The sequence below is a fragment of the Salvelinus sp. IW2-2015 genome, linkage group LG1 (genome assembly GCF_002910315.2).
Source record: "Salvelinus sp. IW2-2015 linkage group LG1, ASM291031v2, whole genome shotgun sequence".
Lineage (NCBI taxonomy): Eukaryota > Metazoa > Chordata > Actinopteri > Salmoniformes > Salmonidae > Salvelinus > Salvelinus sp. IW2-2015.
Window position 1 is genome coordinate 15,672,817 of NC_036838.1, and position 15,972 is coordinate 15,688,788.

Consider the following 15,972-nt stretch of genomic DNA (forward strand, 5'->3'; position numbering starts at 1 on the left):
AGACACCTCCACACACTCAATCAAACAGACTCTAACCTCTCCACAATGGCCAAGACCAGAGAGCTGTGTAAGGACATCAGGATAAATTGTAGACCTGCACAAGGCTGGGATGGGCTACAGGACAATAGGCAAGCAGCTTGGTGAGAAGGCAACAACTGTTGGCGCAATTATTAGAAAATGGAAGAAGTTCAAGATGACGGTCAATCATCCTCGTCTGGGTCCCATGCAAGATCTCACCTCGTGGGGCATCAATGATCATGAGGAAGGTGAGGGATCAGCCCAGACTACACAGCAGGACCTGGTCAATGACCTGAGAGCTGGACCACAGTCTCAAAGAAAACCATTAGTAACACACTACGCCGTCATGGATTAAAATCCTGCAGCGCACGCAAGGTCCCCTGCTCAAGCCAGCGCATGTCCAGGCCCGTCTGAAGTTTGCCAATGACCATCTGGATGATCCAGAGGAGGAATGGGAGAAGGTCATGTGGTCTGATGAGACAAAAATAGAGCTTTTTGGTCTAAACTCCACTCGCCGTGTTTGGAGGAAGAAGAAGAAGGATGAGTACAACCCCAAGAACACCATCCCAACCGTGAAGCATGGAGGTGGAAAATCATCTTTTGGATGCTTTTGAAAGGGACAGGATGACTGCACCGTATTGAGGGGAGGATGGATGGGGCCATGTATCGCGAGATCTTGGCCAACAACCTCCTTCCCTCAGTAAGAGCATTGAAGATGGGGCGTGGCTGGGTCTTCCAGCATGACAACGACCCGACGCACACAGCCAGGGCAACTAAGGAGTGGCTCCGTAAGAAGCATCTCAAGGTCCTGAGTGGCCTAGCCAGTCTTCAGACCTGAACCCAATAGAAAATCTTTGGAGGGAGCTGAAAGTCTGTATTGCCCAGCGACAGCCCCGAAACCTTGAAGGATCTGGAGAAGGTCTGTATGGAGGATTGGGCCAAAATCCCTGCTGCAGTGTGTGCAAACTGGTCAAAGAACTACAGGAACGTATGATCTCTGTAATTGCAAACAAAGGTTTCTGTACCAAATATTAAGTTCTGCTTTTCTGATGTATCAAATACTTATGTCATGCAATAAAATGCAAATTAATTACTTGGTGTCTTTTATACAGGTAACGAGTTCAAACAGGTGCAGTTAATACAGGTAATGAGTGGAGAACAGGAGGGCTTCTTCAAGAAAAACTAACAGGTCTGTGAGAGACGGAATTCTTACTGGTTGGTAGGTGATCAAATACTTATGTCATGCAATAAAATGCAAAATAATTACTTAAAAATCATACAATGTAATTTTCTGGATTTTTTGTAAGTAGGAAAACCTGCAAAATCGGCAGTGTATCAAATACTTGTCCTCCCCACTGTATGTAAACACTTGCATTTAATAACTAGTTGACCCACCTTTGGAAGCAATAACCTCAACCAAACTTTTTCTGTAGTTGCGGATCAGACCTGCACAACGGTCAGGAGGAATTTTGGACCATTCATCTTTACAAAACTGTTTCAGTTCTTAGGATGTCTGGTGTGAACCGCTCTCGAGGTCATGCCACAGCATTTTAAAATCAGGTTGAGGTCAGGACTCTGACTGGGCCACTCCAGAAGGACTATTTTCTTCTGTTGAAGCCATTCTGTTATTGATTTACTTCTGTGTTTTGGGTCATTGTACTGTTGCGTCATCCAACTTCTGTTGAGCTTCAATTGGCGGACAGATAGCCTAACATTCTCCTGCAAAATGTCTTGATAAACTTGGGAATTCATTTTTTCCGTCGATGATAGCAAGCTGTCCAGGCCCTGAGGCAGCAAAGCAGCCCCAAACCATGATGCTCCCTCCACCATACTTTACATTTGGGATGAGGTTTTGATGTTGGTGTGCTGTGCCTTTTTTTCTCCACACACAGTGTTGTGTGTTCCTTCCAAACAACTCAACTTTAGTTTAATCTGTCCACAGAATATTTTGCCAGAAGCGCTGTGGAACATTCAGGTGCTCTTTTGCGAACTTCAGTGTGCACCAATGTTCTTTTTGTACAACAGTAGCTTTTTCCGTGGTATCCTCCCATGAACACCATTCTTGTTTATCGTAGACTCGTCAACAGAGATGTTAGCATGTTCCAGAGATTTATGTAAGTCTTTAGCTGACACTAGGATTCTTCTTAACCTCTTTTAGCATTCTGCACTGTGCTCTTGCAGTCATCTTTGAAGGATGGCCACTCGTAGGGAGAGTAGCAACAGTGCTGAACTTTCTCCATTTGTAGACAATTTGTCTTACCGTGGACTGATAAACATCAAGGCTTTAAGAGATACTTTTGTAACCCTTTCCAGCTTTATGCAAGTCAACAATTCTTAATCTTAGGTCTTCTGAGATCTTTTGTTCGAGGCATGGTTCACATCAGGCAATGCTTCTTGTGAATTGCAAACACAAATATTGTGAGTTTTTTTATAGGGCAAGGCAGCTCTAACCAATATCTCCAATCTCATCTCATTGATTGGACTCCAGGTTAGCTAACTCCTGACTCCAATTAGCTTTTGGAAAAGTCATTAGCCTAGGAGTTCACCTACTTTTTCAAACCAACACTGTGAATGTTTAAATTATGTATTCAATATCGACAAGAAAAATACAATAATCTGTGTGTTATCATTTTAAGCACACTGTGTTCGTCTGTTGTTGTGACTAAAATGAAGATCAGATCAAACTTTGACTAATTTATGCAGAAATCCAGGTAATTCCAAAGGGTTCACATACTTTTTTCTTGCCACTGTATAAGGTCCCACAGTTGACAGTGCATGTCACAGCAAAAACCAAGCCATGAAGTCGAAGGAATTGTCTAGGGAAGGGTACAAAAAAAAAWRTCTGCAGCATTGAAGGTCCCCACGAACACAGTGGCCTCAATCATTCTTAAATGGAAGATGTTTGGAACCACCAAGACTCTTCCTATTGCTGGCCGCCCGGCCAAACTGAGCAATCGGGGGAGAAAGGCCATGGTCAGCGAGGTTACCAAGAACCCGTTGGTCACGCTGACAGAGCTCTGGAGTTCCTCTGTGGAGATGGGAGAACTTTTCAGAAGGACACCATCTCTGCAGCACTCCACTAATCAAGCCTTTATGATAGTGGTCAGACAGAAGCCACTCCTCAGTAAAAGGCACGACAACCCGCTTGGAGATTTCCAAAAGGCACCTAAAGACTCTCAGACCATGAGAAAGGTCTGATGAAACCAAGATTGAACTCTTTGGCCTGAATGTCAAGTATCACTTCTGGAGGAAACCTGGCACCATCCCTACAGTGAAGCATGGTGGTGGTAGCATCATGCTGTGGGGATGTTTTTCAGCGGCAGGGCCTGGGAGACTAGTCAGGATTGAGGGAAGGGCGGAGCAAAGTACAGAGAGATCCTTGATGAAAGCCTGCTCCAGAGTGCTTAGGACCTCTGACTGGGGCGAAGGTTCACCTTCCAACAGGACAATGACCCTAAGCACACAGCCAAGAGAACGCAGGAGTGGCTTTGGGACAAGTCTCTGAATGTCCTTGAGTGGCCCAGCCAGAGCCCGGACTTGGACCCGATCGAACATCTCTGGAGAGACCTGAAAATAGCTGTGCAGCAACGCTCCCCATCCAACCTGACAGAGCTTGAGAGGATCTGCCAAGCTTGTAGTCTCATACCCAAGAAGACTCAATGCTGTGATCACTGCCAAAGGTGCTTCAACAAAGTACTGAGTAAAGGGTCTGAATACTTATGTAAATGTAATATTTCAGTTTTTTTATTTGTAATAAATTAGCAACAATTTMAAAAAAAAAAAAACTGTTTTTGCTTTGTCATTCTGGGGTATTTTGTGTAGATTGATGTGGGGGAAAAAACWATCAATTTTAGAATAAGGCTGTAACTTAACGTAACAAATTGTGGAAAGAGTCAAGGGGTCTGAATACACTGTATACCTGTTATTATTATTATATATTTATTGAYTTAATGAAATATCTTATGTTGTTCTTGTCTGTTACTGTTCTGTACTTTGTCATGTATTTGTACGTTTTATGTGGACCCAAGGAAGACTAGCTGCTACATGTGCAGTAGCTAATGGGGATCCTAATAAACTTAACTAAACCATTGTATATCATCCTCCATCCCCCAGTTATGGGAATCTTTCTCCAGATAACTATTTTGGCTGATCGGAAAGAAGTGTTTTGCAACAGAGTAGAGTGAGGCTACTCCAGTTTAAACACACATGTGTACTGTGGTATCCAGGCCATTGACCGATAGAGAACTCTGAGTGAAGAGATCTGGGAAAAGGGCGTGTTTGTATGAGGTTGTATTAATGCTCTCTTGTGTTTAGTAACTCATGAACTCATGTAGTACATAAATCAGGTAATTAGCAGTGGTTTATTATTATGTGTATGCCAAATCATTTCCATTTTAAATAACAAACATCTCAGGAGACACATAGGCAAGAGTAGCCCCAAAAAAGAGCAGCCCCCCAAAAAACTAAACAAACTTGCTAGATACCAGGGTTGAGGTCCATTTTGAATTGAGTTGCGAATTGCTCTTTAATACCAATTCAATTCTTGAATTTAATTTGAATTGGCCACACCACACAGGAGGCAGAATTTGAATTGAATTTGAATTAAAGGAAGTACAATTTAATTCAATGAAATTCCATGAAATTCAAATGGCTTATTTATTCTACACATCACTATACAAATGTTTATCATGACATCATGTATGGATACCAATTCCATGTAACGTATGGTTGAAACATTTAATTTTAAAAACATTCTCCTAAAACTATATTAAATCCCTACAGTGGCATGTTTTACAGTGGCCTATTCTAAGAACATATTGTGGGTTGTCTATAATAATTTATAATTCCCTTAATGTTTTAAATATCAGGAAATATACGTTTCCCAGAATGCATTAGATCAAACACTGGAGTATGAAAGGGAACAATGATCTCATGACAATGAAAAATACTGTTAGAAATATTTAATATTTGAAATGGTATGTGTATGCTTTGCATTAATAAGTGGCAGATACAAATCTGATAAAATATTTGTCAAATTAATATGTTTCATGTCTCAGTTGAATTGGTTTGAATTAAATAATGTTTCCTTCCATTCAAATTCTGCTTTTTGTGTGGTGGGGCCAACTCAAATGCAATGGTTCAATGGAATTAAATTGAGAAATTCCGAATTGACCACAACCCTGCTCGATACCAGTCAAGTAACTAGCAAACTAGTGATGTTATGCGTGTTGAGGCTTTGCATCAAGTTTCCTCACTTGATCTCAGAAATAAGATATTATGCAGAGCAAGTCAGAGCTGACTGATTCAGCACCTGCTACATCTCTACATAAAAATTTGTCATAGCCTCAGGTCCTATTTCAATAGGCATATGGCTTAATTTTAGGAACCCAGGGCCTAAAATTTGCTGGTCAAAGTATTACTTTCATTGAGTGAAGATGAGCTGCAATACTGCCGTCGTTGATCATTATTTTCATGTGATCAGTCTTTTTTCCTACTTTCAACGTCTATATCAAAGTTATCATTTTATCATTACTATAACACAGCACCTTAAATTCCAATGAAAGGTGTCCTCATCAATTAAGCTTTAACTTACACTGTCACACACACCAAGTTGAAACAGAAGAATGTATTGAGATTTTATCAAATCTCTAATCTCAGTGTTGGAATTCATCCAAGAAGTGATATGCTCTAACATAATTACAGTAAACACGGGATTTAAATACAGACCGCTTAAACTGTCTCCATAAACAGCATTTTCCACATCCACTTAATACCTTTTGAATTGATAATGGTAACAACCCGTTTGTAAACCTCTAAATTGGGCGAAGCCTTCCTATAGTTCACTCTGTTGTGTCATCCCACATCATAAAACACAAATCCAAACCAGTCTGGAAAAAGATATTCTGTGCAGCATCTCAGCATGAATCTTAGCAGGGTATTAGTTTCTAACTTTAATTTAATAAACACATTCAACAATACCTGAAAGTCAAACACCCACTCACCTTTGCTTGTGCCATTGTGGAGATGGCACAGAAAAGTATTTGTCCTCTCAACTCATCAAATCCTGGGTACACTGAATTCTAAGCTGCCTGGTCTGTTTACATCAGTGGTTCTCAATCCTGGTCCTGGGGACCAAAAGGGGTGGACATTTTTGTTTTAGCCCTAGCACTACACACCTGATTCAAATCCTCAAAGCCTTTTGATGAGTTGATAATTTGAATCAGCTGTGTAGTGCTAGGGCAAAAACAAAAATGTGCATCCCTTTGGGTCCCCAGGACCAGGATTGAGAACCAGCGGTCTACATCATCTTAATCTCTTTTACTCACATCCCTCATTTCCCTAATTTTGCTTGAGCAGTGAATATAATCAGACATTATACCAATTTTAGAATACATGTAAGTGTATATGCAAAATCCCAAATTATGATTCATTTTCATGACCTGAAACATCCTTGAGGGGCCCAGTTTGCAGATAGCTTTTCTTTTTGCAAGGCTGTCCATAATTTGTGACAGAACCTGTCTTCTCTTAAGAATGAATGTTTTGCTTTTTAAAAGTATGATGATTCAAAGGTTATTTGAGGTACTCCATGCCACAAGGTTCATTAAATAACAGTAGCCTTGACATTTGGAAAACCAGTCTTCTGACTGAGGTAAAATACAAAAACTGGCTAGTACCAACCATTGGATAGATTGGGCTAAACCAGTGGTATGTTATAATTGTAGCATACTCTTAAGACAGTGAGAATTTCCCAATAAGGTTGCCATTGGAGACCTATATAATATATTTTTACCAGTTTTATTGACCTGGTGCAATGTTAGGTAAGTTGGTGTATGCCATGTCGATTTAGGTCACTTTTATGCCGTCAAGTTGTTGCACAGACAACTGAACTGTACAGGAATGCTGAACAAATTGGGAGCCACAGGGGCAGGGTTGGTTCACAGTGTTAAGCTGTTGCCATTTAAGTCTTTGGAGCAAACAGATCCTAATGGTTCCCAGCTCCTCACCACAATGATGGCTCATCTCACTTCTTTTATGTATATTTTAACATAAAACAGCCATTCTGAGAAGTGGGAGGATATTTAAAATGAGCTAAATGGGGTTCTGCATCAATTGTAGGCTACCGCATGAAATTGAATGGGTGAATTACAATGTGCTCAAAAGGGGCCAGAAGTAATATGTTCATCATGTTTAATAATTTTAATGGCCATAGTAGAACAGAACATCCGTACACCGCCAGATGTTTGTTCAATTGAAATTCTCATTTTAGTTGTTCGGTTTTACAACCATTTGGACTAATGATTACCACTGTTGGCATGCACATTTCAAACAACCCAGTCACACCTGAGGCACAGTAATCACAGCAATAAAAAGCAATTTATTGAGATCATGTGCAGGGAACAGATGGTATAGATTTTATTTTTATTATTATTTTTTTTAGAAATGTCTGAAATTCCTTTAGCCTATTACCAGAACTGCAACTTTTATTTGACAAATAACCAAAATATGTTATACAGTTTATAATATTTAACATTCAGTGCACACATAATGGAACAATACAAAGAAAGAGACAGAATATCAACATGAATTGAAAGTTGTTAATTTATTAGTCTTAGTAATTTATTAGTCAACATAAAGACATGAGTACATCTGGTTGACATGGTATCATCACATAGGCATAATGCAACATCTTCTAACATTATAATAAATACATAGACTACTGAGCATGTCACTAATAATGGGTTGTATCAATTGAAAATGTAGGCACTGCACAAAACAAAACTACACAAAAGTGAATATAATTCGATATTATTTCGTAATCCCAACCATGCCATCGGAGTATTACTGGTTAAATAGTTCAGACGAGTTCGCAAATGTGTTTTTGCATGACTACTTTCACAAGAAAGTTCTGAAGAACAAGCTACTAAGATTCAGCAGCATGTCGACGTTGACAAATGCCCTTCCACATATGGCTACTTCTTAATGACAAATATTGCCAAGAACGAGGACTAAACTGGCGCGTGCGCAATACCAAGGCCCGAGTCCCCGATACAAGATGGCGGAGAAGGTGGAGAGGGAGGTCCGGATTGAATAGAGCAAAGGCTATACAAGGTTCCCAACAAACCTCTATAAGGTAAGGGGAATAACCACATTAGCGCTATAGGAAGGCCATGGGCAGGTGGCGGAACATGCAGGGTATCATATGATCCACGCATTGTCAATGCACGAAATAAACAAACAATATTGTCTGCAAGGGTTGCTATGACTCGATATCGCGCGCCATCTTGTCTCAACCAAAGTGCGCGCCTACATATTTGTATGTGTTTCAAGTAAAAGGGGTTCAGATACGCCTATTTTGACAGCATATACCTGGTACCCTTACTAATTCTCGTCATTTATATGTACCAATACCCCCATTTCGTACAGTATCCTACCGTATTTTATCTGTTTTCCACGTATCCCTTACTTGGGTTCCAAGATGCTGCCATTGCCTTTTATTGTGTAGCGCAGATACCAGATGTTCTCCCCTTCTTCGTGTTTGTTTTCGGGCGGTGTAGCAGGCGCATGCGTGTCCTTTTGCTAATTTCTGTACGATAAAGATAAACGCATCTGCAAGAACCTGGAACCACCAGCTTTCATATGTTCTCATGTTCTGAGCAAGGAACTTAAACGTTAGTTTTGTTACATGGCACATATTGCACTTTTACTTTACTTGTATCTTTGTTGTGACTTGGTGTATTATATTCCGGAACTTATTTGGTCTTGCTATAACAAAGGGGTTGAATACTTGTTGACTCAACACATTTCAGCTTTTCATTTTGAATCAATTTGTAAACATTTCTAAAAACAATTCCACTTTGACAGTATGGGTTATTGTGTGTGTAGGCAAGTGACACAAAATCTCATTGAAATCCATTTTTAAATTCAGGCTGTAACAAAATGACTACACGGACTATCTGCATTGACCCTTCTATTTTATAATATGTTTTGCTCTCTCTATCCACACGTATACTGACATTCCAACACACACACGCACACACATTCATACTGACTCTACACACATGCACATACAATCATCATACATGCTGGTGCTGTTACTCTGTTTATTATATCTCTTGACGTCTAGTCAACTTACCCTTATACATATCTAACCCTACCACTCCAGTATCCCTGCACATTGTAAATATGGTATTGGAACTGACCCTGTTACATAGCTTACTTATTTTCTGGTGTTCTTATTTCTGTTTCTTGTGTGTTTTTGTTCTACTTTTTATTTAAAAATGTTTTATTTTTATAGTACTACTGATAGATTATTGCATTGCTGGGGAAGACCATTAAGAAAGGCATTTCACTGTACTTGTGCAGTGCACTGAATAAAAACTTAACTTGAAGTAAAATGTACTTCATAGCTTTCATTGGAAAGGTTATCAACACTACTCGAATTGTCGAATGCAGAAATGCCGGCAACAGAGTTTAGGTGTAACAGATGTTACTGTCAACATGATTTTTAACTTTAACCCTAAAGATGGATTGTCTCAACATGAAAGAATAACATTTTGATGGGGTTTTCGGTATCGGGGAGGGTTTGTTAGTAGGGATTTGTTTTATTTTTTTCTTAGTAATACAGAATTAAGCAAAACATGATTGATCGCACACTCCAGCATAACAGAGTTTAGGTGTAACAGATGTTACTGTCAACATGATTTTTAACTTTAACCCTAAAGATGGATTGTCTCAACATGAAAGAATAACATTTTGATGGGGTTTTCGGTATCGGGGAGGGTTTGTTAGTAGGGATTTGTTTTATTTTTTTCTTAGTAATACAGAATTAAGCAAAACATGATTGATCGCACACTCCAGCATAGTAGGTGGCGGCATGCACCTTAAACGATTGTTTGCGGACAGCCATTATAGCATAGAAGGTCTTGCTTGATCCCTTGAATGAAAATCTTATTTCGGAAAGCATGTCAAATCACCACCTGGGTACCTTGGAGATTATGGAACATCTTTACATTTTATCACATTTAATAATAGTAAACACCTAGGTTCATTGCTCTGTCATTTGAAAAGTGCACAGTATATCAGTTGAAGTCGGAAATTTCCATACACTTAGGTGGTAGTCATTAAAACTACTTTTTCAACCACTCCACAAATTTCTTGTTAACAAACTATAGTTTTGGCAAGTCGGTGAGGACATCTACTTTGTGCATGACACAAGTAATTTTTCCAACAATTGTTTACAGACAGATTATTTCACTTATAGTAAACTGTATCACAATTCCAGTGGGTCAGAAGTTTACATACACTAAGTTGACTGTGCCTTTTTAAACAGCTTGGAAAATTCTAGAAAATGATGTCATGGCTTTAGCTTCTGATAACTCAAATGATGTTAATTAGCCTAACTGGAGGTGTACCTGTGGATGTATTCCAAGGCGTACCTTCAAACTCAGTGCCTCTTTGCTTGACATCATGGGAAAATCAAAAGAAATCAGCCAAGTCCTCAGAAAAAAAATTGTAGACCTCCACAAGTCTTGTTCATCCTTGGGCGCAATTTCCAAACGTCTGACGGTACCACGTTCATCTCCACAAACAATAGTACGCAAGTATAAACACCATGAGACCACACAGCCGTCATACCGCTCAGGAAGGAGACGCGTTCTGTCTCCTAGAGATGAACGTACTTTGGTGTGAAAAGTGCAAATCAATCCCAGAACAACAGCAAAGGACCTTGTGAAGATGCTGGGGGAAAAAGGTACAAAAGTATCTATATCCACAAACGAGTCCTATATCGACATAACCTGAAGGCCGCTCAGCAAGGAAGAAGCCACTGGTCCAAAACCACCATAAAAAAGCCAGACAGTTTGCAACTGCACATGGGGACAAAGATAGTACTTTTTGGAGAAATGTCCTTTAGTCTGATAAAACAAAAATAGAACTGTTTGGCCATAATAACCATCGTTATGTTTGGAGGAAAAAGGGGGAGGCTTGCAAGCCGAAGAACACCTTCCCAACCGTGAAGCACAGGGGTGGCAGAATCATGTTGTGGGGGTGCTGCAGGAGGGACTGGTGCACTTCACAAAATAGATGGCATCATGAGAAAAGACCAATATATCCACATAATTAAGCAACATCTCAAGACATCAGTCAGGAAGTTAAAGCTAGGTCACAAATGGGTCTTCCAAATGGACAATGACCCCAAGCATACTTCCAAAGTTGTGGCAAAATGGCTTAAGGCCAACAAAGTCAAGGTATTGGATTGGCCATCACAAAGCCCTGACCTCAATCCCATAGAAAAGTTGTGGGCAGAACTGAAAAAGTGTGTGTGAGCAAGGAGGCCTACAAACCTGACTCAGTTACACCAGCTCTGTCAGGAGGAATAGGACAAAATTCACCTAACTTATTGTGGGAAGCTTGTGGAGGTCTACCCAAAACTTTTGACCCAAGTTAAACAATTTTAAGGCAATGCTACCAAATACTAATTGAGTGTATGTAAACTTCTGACCCACTGGGAATGTGATGAAAGAAATAAAAGCTGAAATATATCATTCTCTCTAACTATTATTCTGACATTTCACATTCTTAAAATAAAGTGGTGATCCTAACTGACCTAAGACAGGGAATTTTTACTAGGATTAAATGTCAGGTATTTTGAAACATTTAAACTCAGTTTATTTGGCTAAGGTGTATGTAAACTTCYGACTTCAACTGTACTTTACAAGGCAAAGTTGAGTGAAAACCCCTTTGCTAATTTGCCACCTTTTTTTCAGGACAGGACAGATGAGAGATGTCAAGTGAGAACCACGGAACTGTGAAGGGGGACACTGTTTTGGTGATGTCTCCAACAGGCTCTGCCACACAGGGGTCTCCTGTCTCACCTTCAACTAGCAAGCCCATGCCAGAGTTGCCAGGTAAGATGGCCCTAGTGACATGACAACAAGCGGTGCATATATCCCGCAACTCTGCTCTCCAAGCATTCAGTGTGAGGTAAAATGACAAAGCCGTTGGCCTGTGTGGTCCAGTGATTAGAGCCACTGACACCGGCACACGTATGCCAGAGTTGGCATGGGTTCGAATCTGGCGAACTGCGCTTTGACTCACCACCACTATCTTCCCTGTCTTTCCAACCTCTTCACCAGCCCCACTCTTTAAAAAAAATTAATTATGCCAGTATTTAATGTATGCATCACAATAGTTTGAAATTAGCTTCCTATTCTGCCATTTTATTTCTCTACACTGATCAAAAATACAGGATAAGTGAAGCAATATGCCAGAATCCCACTTGGCAAGAGGATTCCCACCTGTACAATTATTTTAAAGCCTAACGTATACCCTAGGTATGCAATGCAAGAAACCTACCCAAAATGGGGATCCTGTGTAGTTACACCAAGTTATGACTTGCAGGGCTGCAAACGTCTTTTGCTATTTTGCGACGCTGCATGTAGTTCTTCCATGCGTACGTACAGTGCCTTCAGAAAGTATTCATACCCCTTGATTTATTCCATGTTTTGTTGTTATAGCCTGAATTCAAAATTGATTAAATATATCTTTTTTTTATCACATCTACACACAATACCCCATAATAACTAAGTGAAAACATGTTTTTAAAATGTTGCTAATTTATTGAAAATGAAATATAGAAATATCTCATTTACATAAGTATTCACACCGCTGAGTCAGTACTTTGCAGAACCGCCTTTGGCAGCGATTACAGCTGTCAGTCTTTCAGGATAAGACTCCAAACCTATTTTCAAAATTCTTCAAGCTCTGTCAAATTGGTTGTTGATCATTGCTAGACAACCATTTTCAGGTCTTGCCATAGATTTTCAAGTAGATTTAAGTCAACACTGTAACTCGGCCACTGTCTTCTTGGTAAGCAACGCCAGTGTAGATTTGACCTTGTGTTTTAGGTTATTGTCCTGCTGAAAGGTGAATTCGTCTCCCAGTTCTGGTGGAAAGCACACTGAACCAAGATTTCCTCGAGGATTTTGCCTGTGCTTAGCTCTATTCCATTAATTCTTTATCCTGAAAAACTCCCCAGTCCTTAATGATTACAAGCATACCCATAACATGATGCAGTCACCACTATGCATGAAAATATGGAGTGGTTCTCTAATGTGTTGTATTGGATTTGCCCCAAACATAACATTTTGTATTCAGGACAAGAAGTTAATTGTTTTGCCACATTTTCTTTGCAGTATTACTTTAGTGCCTTGTTGCAAATAGGATGCATGTTTTAGAATATTTGTATTCTGTACAGGGTTCCTTCTTTTCACTCTGTCAATTAGGTTAGTATTGTGGAGCAACTACAGTCTTGATCCATACTCAGTTTTCTCCCATCACAGCCATTACACTTGGTAACGGTTTTAAAATCACCATTGGCCTCGTGAAATCCTTGAGGGGTTTCCTTCCTCTCCGGCAACTGATTTAAGAAGGATGCCTGTATCTTTGTAATAACTGGGTGTATTGATACACCATCCAAAGAGTAATTCATAACTTCACCATGCTCAAAGGGATATTTAATGTCTGCTTTTAAATTTTATTTTTTTACCCAATCTACCAATGGGTGCCCTTCTTTGTGAGGCATTGGAAAACCTCCCTTTGTGGTTGAATCTGTGTTTGAAATTCACTGCTCGACTGAAGGACCTTACAATTATCTGTATGTGTGGGGTACAGAGATGAGGTAGTCATTCATAAATCATCTTAAACACTATTATTGCACACAGAGTGAGTCCATGCAACTTATTTTGTGACTTGTTAAGCACATTTTTACTCCTGAACTTATTTAGGGTTCCCATAACAAAGTGTTTGAGTACTTATTGACTCAAGACGTTTCAGCTTTTTATTTTTTATTAATTTGAAAAACATTGTAGCGGTGTTGTTAGAGAGGGGTAAACATAAAGATTTTGTTTGGGCGCCAGACAAGTATTTACCCTGCCGAAAGGAAAAGAGTAGATAGAGTACCACTACCAGACCCACACACATCAGCAGAAGAGACTGCCTAGAGTGTAGTCTGTTTGCCAGATAGCCAGTGGAGAGAAGATGAGACACCATATAAAACACATCACAGCACAGGGGTAACCCAACCAATATTACCTCATACAATAATAATGGCTGAGCAATTTAACGGCAACTTCATAGAAACAATTTACAAGAAAGAACCCAGTCATCAACATTAGAGGATTTGCAATAACCTGTATTATCTCCCAGTGGAGGAGTGCAGAGGATATAAGTAAGTCACATATATGTAAGTCGCTCTGGATAAGAGCGTCTGCTAAATGACTTAAATGTAAATGATATGAATTTGGGGGGTGTTCATAGACCAAACAAAGGCCTTAAAATGTCCAAAATCATCTTGGCCACATGTCAATTGTATCACCCCACATCAATACAGTTCAAATAGCAATACACCATAAACTTGCAAGCAACATCCCGTTTAGCTACAATGTAAACCCAAAGACTTCTGCCAGGGCAATAATAGTCCAGCGACACTGAACATCAAAGGGAAGCGCATTGGAGAAAAAAAAAGTCTGCTGCAGTGTAAAGCACTGGAACGATAGAGGGGGGAAAGAGGGGAGTCTTAGTGCAACGGCAATCCTGAAGTTAACAGCTGTCTGTTTGTCTGTCTGATGTTTTTTGTTTGTTTGTCAAAGCTATTGTGAACTCTGCGTGTAACACATCCGGTGTCAGGATAAATAAAAAGCAAGGTCTGCTAACTTTTTTAAATTGTTTAATTACCGCAAACAATGAATGGCAAATGCAATTTTCGTATATACGGGTTCGCTGTATCACCGCGCAGGGTTAACAGGGAACTGGCAAGAAGTACGTAAACAGCTGTTCTTATACCGTGATGACGTAGTTTCAACGCGTCTGTTGGCCTATCACAGTAGAGGCTGGGCTTGGTTTAGACTTTGCCCCCCTTTGCTGGCCCTTTGTCCAAGCCCCTTGGCGCGTTCCTTTGTCCACATCTGGTTGCTGGGTAGATTAGATCAGATCCGTCTTGGGTCTGTCGATTCTACACTAAAACAGTTCCTAATATGGTATTGTCCAGTATTCTAACCTCTTGGTTGGTCTAGAGAGATGCACCCCTCCCCTCTCCAGACTGTCCACAGCTTTTATGGCCTGTGTTGGTCAGTCCTTACACCTACACACACACCCCCCTCTGTATAGTTTGTGTATGTGTGTAACAAAACAATATTCCTCTTCAACCAATATGCTAACAGCCTATAGTGCATAAACATAAATCCTAACAATTTCCCCCTTTTTACACCCTCATGGGGTGTAACCAACTTATATATCCATATACTGGGTTGCCGTTGAACCCAGGGACTTGAAACCTTCAACCAGGAGGATAGTTTTTCTCTTTTTTTTCTTCATAAAATGTATCATTTTTATGCAAAACAGTATATAAAAAAATCAGCGGGGTTTTTAGATTCCCCCTTTTGACACCCCCCAGGGTGTCATCATAACAACATGATTACAGACAGAATATATATTTAAAAAAATGAAACCCTCTGGTCTCTCCCTCTATACATCTTGTACCAGGTGGGCTCCTTGCCACCCGGGAACTTCAAACCTTCACAACAGGGAGGACTAATGTAATGACCTGGATAAACAGTATATTGTTTATTTTTATTATTATTAATTTTTCTTTTTCTTATACGACCACTTCACCCACAGCAAACCAAGGATCATCCTCAGTCAGACACATCTTTCTCCTGTAGTTTGACTCAGTATCAGCATCTCCATCCGGAGTATCAAACAAAGGCATCATACCAGCAGCCTTCGCTACATCTGTAACAGATTTCTTTAGACAAGGTATGATGCAAGCAGCACAACACATTAACATAAGAAATACAACCTACAACTACTAGGGTCAGAAATCCAGTATCCATCAATGCAGTGTACTTACCAAACCAACCATCCAGCCAGGGTAACAGTCCATCCTCCTCCACACCT

General features: G+C 40.0%; 2 long non-coding RNA genes across 3 annotated transcripts in view; one reads left to right on the forward strand and one right to left on the reverse strand.

Moving 5' to 3' along the window:
- The first annotated feature begins 8,053 nt into the window (after positions 1-8,053).
- LOC111960832 (uncharacterized) overlaps positions 8,054-15,972 on the forward strand; it is a 24,063-nt gene continuing 16,144 nt past the window's right edge. For both annotated transcript variants that reach the window (XR_011475757.1, XR_011475751.1), the window contains exons 1-2: positions 8,054-8,149; positions 11,784-11,924. This is a non-coding gene — a long non-coding RNA (uncharacterized lncRNA). The remainder of the gene's footprint in view (positions 8,150-11,783; positions 11,925-15,972) is intronic.
- LOC139024449 (uncharacterized) overlaps positions 14,727-15,972 on the reverse strand; it is a 9,192-nt gene continuing 7,946 nt past the window's right edge. Inside the window, exon 2 of the long non-coding RNA XR_011475775.1 lies at positions 14,727-15,874. This is a non-coding gene — a long non-coding RNA (uncharacterized lncRNA). The remainder of the gene's footprint in view (positions 15,875-15,972) is intronic.